This window comes from Amphibalanus amphitrite, unplaced genomic scaffold (genome assembly GCF_019059575.1).
Source record: "Amphibalanus amphitrite isolate SeventyFive unplaced genomic scaffold, NRLGWU_Aamphi_draft 001086F_arrow, whole genome shotgun sequence".
Taxonomy (NCBI): Eukaryota; Metazoa; Arthropoda; class Thecostraca; order Balanomorpha; family Balanidae; genus Amphibalanus; species Amphibalanus amphitrite.
Genome location: NW_024882580.1, coordinates 55,657 through 61,656, shown reverse-complemented (window position 1 = coordinate 61,656; position 6,000 = coordinate 55,657).

Genomic DNA, 6,000 nt, shown 5'->3' with positions numbered 1-6,000 from the left:
CGCTTCTGAAAATATTTGATATATTTGTATTGCCATTTTTTCATTAATTTTAAATTGAGATTGGGCATTTAAGAAGATAGATATCGTCAGCCATTTGTTAGCTTGTGTTATGGTAGCCTCTATCACATAAGGTAAGTCTTTTTTGCAAAGGAGGAGCCTAATTGTAATTGAACTGCAGATGAGCACGTGGAAATTAAAGACTACAATCTGAATCAACCTTCCTTTCAAACAGGTAAAAAGATAAGGTGATATATATGGAGAATTGTAAGGAACTGTGGGTGTTTGGTCAAATCTGCAAACAGCCGCCCCAGCGTGGGTGACCTTGAGTCTAGACCTCCGCTGTCTGCTGCGGTCCCAAGTTGGCGCACTGGCTGGGCTGCCAGCTCAATTCAAAATGCAGTCATCTGGGGCAGCATGCCTACTGCCTAGCATAGCATGGCACGCCAGTAGCAGCGGAACACCTTCAATGAAGATTGAATAGGGGGGGGGCACTGCCGACTTTTGGTCCCATTTTTCCATGCAATGCCCATAGGGCTAATGTTAAAATGCCAAAAGCAAAGGGGGGCACGCCGGTGCCCCAGTGCCCTCGCCTATGTGGCATGCCTAGCATTAGTATATAGGAATTTTGAAGACCACTTGGCCTGATGGTCCCATATAGTGCATGTGATCAATCAGGAATTTGGTATCAGAAACCATCCTAGTGGGCTTACAATGCAAGTAGGTATATATAAAACAGGCCCAAGGAAAGCCTGAGCCATTTTTTCACTTTGAATGTTGAATAGACAGATAAACCATTCTAGAACCCACACTGATAACAATCAGGGCTTTTTATATGCTATGCAGGCTCTACATGTAATATCAGCACTGCAGACTGTGGAAAGTATGGGTTAACAGGAGTATGAATATGCTCATGTTGAGTGTCCCTGCCCACATGCCTGAAGATCAACATGGTTCTGGGCAGTAATCACCACACCACATGTGGATAGTCCATGATGGTTACAACACAATACATTAATTAACCCGCGCCCTGCTGGGGGGGGTGTTTGAACACCCCCCCTTGTGGTTTTTCGCGAATATCTCAAAAACGGCGGCGCGGAGCGCCGCCGTTTTTGGTACACCTTATCATACATCAATTCTACACATGTTGTGAAAATTTCAGACCAAGGTCATTCAAGGTCAGGTCACCAGGTCACTTGAAGTGACCTCACCTCATAAAAAGTTTCAATGTCTGTCATAGCTACACCGAGTGACCGATCGCTTTGAAGCTTTCAGCGATTGCTAAGAGCAATAGCATGTACAAAATGTATATCTCAGAATTTTGATATCGATGACCTAAGGTCAGGTCAATTTTGCGACCTCCCCATTATAAGTCAATGGGAGAAAATTGAAATGCGCCTCTTTTAGACGAAAGACATTATAAACACTCCCAAACACCGAATTACAAGTGGTTTAGACACACTGAACATGAAAATGGTGTCCGTGACCCTTGTTTGTGCCCTGAGGTCATCTTAGGTCACGAATGGTATCTAACAGTTTTTCGCAAATAACTTTTGATAGAGGCATGCTAGAGGGATGAAAACGCCTTAAATGTGTTCAGCTCGACGATACGGATCGACTCATATGCAACATGACCCTTTCCGGTCAGGTCATGACCTTGACCTGAGGTCAAATTTTCGAGTTGACCTTTCAAGGTCAAGTTATAGTTCATTCGATGCGTCTTGACGAGAGGAACACGATGCCGGTAAAAGTAAGCTCGTACAAGGCTTGGGTCAAAAGTTATTGCAGAAAAACTGTTTCCGAAAAAAATTGGCTATTTTTGCAGTTTTTGCCCCCTGCAGGCAAAACCGTTGACGTTAGGTCAAATCTGAGAGAATTAGGGTTTGTTCCCGTCGCTCCTCTAACCTCCTCCAAGCTCCTCTAACCTCCTCTCGTTTCAAAAAATCGTTCCCGTCGCTCCTCCAAGCTCATCTTGATTTCACATCTCACCACCACTATTTGCCTCCTCCCTCATCCCAAACGAAAGTTGGTTTTTTGGAGGAGGCTCTTGCGTAGACATATTTGGCGCACGTAATACAAATGTGAATTGTTTATAAATGAGATTTGAGGGAAAAGGAAATGATTTAAGTGATTGATGACGATTGGATATCTTTAAATAGTAATGTTTGATATTAATCTAAGGTTATTTTATTAGAAAGCGATTATTATCTCTTGATTTATGTTTGTGCGCCATAAATCGCCGACCGTTACAGCCCGCAAACAGCTGATTTCCTCGCGAAAATGTTCCCGTGGCTCCTCTGAAACGGCTCTCCTCCAAGCTCATCCAACCTCATCCGAGATTTTTTGGGAGGAGCGACGGGAACAGACCCTTACTCAGAAAGGGCGTTAATAGGGCTATCGAATGCACTTTTCCGCGGCGCTGTAGCTCTATTGGTTCCCGAGTGATGCGTTGGCTTCTTGGAAATTTTCGACATTCGACCTGGAAATCGGCGAAATTTTGCCTTCAATGACCTCTGGTGACCTGACCTTTGACCTGACCAAAAAATTGACCGAAGTGATTTCGTCATTATTTTTTACGCTCTTTCGAACGCCGCCTTCCGCGTATCGCTACGTGGCCCAGGAGCCGAGTTACAAGGGGGGGTGTTCAAACACCCCCCCTCCAGCAGGGCGTGGAAATCCAGGACCCCCAGCCGGGCGCGGGTTAATACAATACAATACAATGGCTTGAGCTCACCTCATTTGTTTAAGTTAAACTAGTTTATTTTATTAGCAGTGATTATCCAAAAAAGACTGATATGAACATCAGAGCACCTTACTGTTAACGCCAGACCCCTTGAGACCCTAATTTTTCGCGAATATTTTTAAATGCGTGGAGGAATTTCAACCAAGCTCAGGACATGGCCGTTTCAAGGCAGGCCGAAACTTTTACAATTTAGATATTTTATCGAAAACACATTTGATCATTTTCACCCAACAAATTCTGCAGAATTAGACTCCATGATAAGAAATATGAAAAATGTTGGTGCTGGTATTGACAACATCAATTCAAAAATATTCAAAAATACATATCCAGCAATACTCAGTCAATTGGTTCATTTAATAAACATATCGTTGAGTACTGGAACATTTCCTGAATGTATGAAGATGGCTGTGGTGAAGCCATTATACAAATCTGGAAGTAAAAATATATTTAGCAACTATAGACCCATTAGTATCCTTCCCTATCTTTCCAAACTTCTAGAAAAGATTGTACACCAGAGAATCAATGCATACCTCATACAGAATGACATATTATGTAAGGATCAATTTGGCTTTCAAAAATCCTTATCAACATACATGCCTAGCCCTATAGTACTCCTGCAAGAACGAATAACAAAAAGCATGGAAAATGGGAAAATGTCCTCAGCGGTATTCATTGACCTTAAAAAAGCATTTGATACAGTGAACCACAACATACTCATCAGCAAATGTCGTAAATACGGATTTACTGGTCGTGCTCTTCGCTTTATCAAGTCATATCTCACAAACAGACAACAATGTGTAGAATTTAAAAGTACTAGATCCTCTTTTCAAAGTATTAAGCTAGGAGTGCCCCAAGGCTCTATCCTAGGCCCCTTACTCTTCCTTATATACATAAATGACTTAAAAAATGTATGCAAAAAATCAGAATGCCTTCTATATGCTGATGACACAGCCTTACTTTTTGAAGGTGAAAATACACAGGAACTACAAGAAAATATGAATAAAGAACTTGAAGCTGTATCCATTTGGCTTCAAGCAAACAAACTCACACTCAACGTACAAAAAACCATTTACCAAGTATACAACCAAATGGGTAATATCGTTAATTTGAACATTATGATACATGGTGAAAAAATTGAAATAGCAGAAAAAGTAAAATATCTAGGCATCACTATTGACCCTGCCTTGAAGTGGAAATACCACATCGATAACATAGCAATCATTATCAGTAGAAATATTGGAATCTTGAGTAGAGCGAAGTACTTTCTTCCTGAAAAGTCATTACTCTTGCTCTACAACTCACTGATTCTTCCTTACTTAAACTATTGCTGCCTAATCTGGGGTTTCACATATCCAACTTATCTCCACAAAATCGAAGTATTACAAAAACGAGCAGTTCGAATTATAGTAAATGAACATCGTCTTGCACATACTATGCCCATATTTCGTAAGCTCAATGTTCTTAAAGTAAACGCACTAGCTAGACAACAACTTATCATGTTCATGTATCGAAAATTCGCTTCACATTTACCATCACAACTTAACCAATTGTTTGCTACAGTACAGGGTGTCCCAGAATTACCCGGACATTGTTAATTAGCGTATAAAATAAGGCAAACATGATTGCGCTTTTTTCTTTTTATCGTCCTACATAGTCAACTAGGGTGGCTGTGAAATAGCACATGCAATAGATACGCTTGTTACAAGATCAGCCGACAATGATTGAAAATGCCAGCCATTGCTGGTCTCAGTTGTTTTACGGCTCTCCCGAAACTGGGTGAAGGCCTGTTTTCTTTGACCTGTTGCTGGAGGATAATACGATCATTTAAGATAAACTTAACATCAAAGTGTTCCTAGGTCATAAGGCATTATCCCCCAAAACAAAAATTGCTGCCTGCACCACTTTTGCCGCGTTTTTTACATCTGAAGTGGAGAAGCTCCATGTCTGAACATGGCGGGACCTTTGGCTTCCAACAGATTTGGTTTCCAAAACAAACCCGTTCATGGCCATTTGGTTTACGGCATCCAGTTTTTTTACTTGTAGAATATTACCGCCGTAGTACTCTGTGCTAACGGCTGTCGTTGGGCCATCATATCAAGCCGAATGAGTGCACGGTGGCTCAAAATGTCTCACAATTTGATTTTCGACGGGTGCCTGGCCGTCTATGCTGTTGGGGCGTTGTAGCCATCTGACGTTCACACAAGCCTTTTTCGGGCGGTTCAAATGACAGAATACCTTCGTTAGACCACAAAGTGTGCTTCAATATAATTTTTTGTTGTAAATGTTATATTTTTGGGATGAATTGTAGTGATTTTCGCTGCTTTTCCCGTAGTTTTCGCATATTTTTCAGGCGAGGGACCTCAAATTCCAAAATTTTGCGAAGATAGTGGTGGAAAGTAGACTGATGTTCTTTAGATAATCCTGATCTATCGTTTAGCTAGTTTTTAGCTAGATCAGTGACGTTTGTTGTCCATGACAAGCAACCACCCGTTTGACAACTGGTGCATGGCCCTTTTTGGCCGAGCCCAAGCTTGTCAATCAGGTTTATCTCTTGCTCTCTCTGGCTTCGTTAGCTGATATAATTGCGCTTTGCTCAATCCTAACTGCTTGCAGATGAGCTGCTGAAGCTCTCCAGCAAAAACCATGCCGAAGGTCCGATTACAAAGTTGAAAACGGGAGTTGATTCACCATGGTTGCCTATTAATGGCTTAAGCTGAAAACGGAAAAGGACTACTCTTACTTGACTCTGGATAATACTTAACTCGAGTCGTTACCGGTCACCAAAAGCACACAGTCCCCAAGCTCGATAGCTAAGGGATATCTTATAAAAGTATGATGCTTGTATATCATTAGAATCGAGCGCAATCGTACTTTTAGCCAGAAAATAAATGTCCGGGTAATTCTGGGACACCCTGTAGATCAGGATAATATAAGAACAAGAAATAGACAACATTTTCACGAACCCTTCTCGGCAAAACGTTATCGTGCACAAATAGCATCATGGATAGGACCGCGTGTCTGGAATAATGTCGTTGCATCCCAATTCTCTATAACAACCATTAATCAGATGTCTAAATCTCAGCTAAAAAGACACGTCAAAGCATACTTCATACAAAATATGTAAGCTTTCTCGAGAATTTCCTCTTGAATTCTCGCTATCCTTTCATTGCAACTTAATTTCAAATGTACTTGCCTCAAAACTGCACTAATTGCAAGTAAATCACGTTTCATCGAAATTATTTTCATCATCGTCACCATGA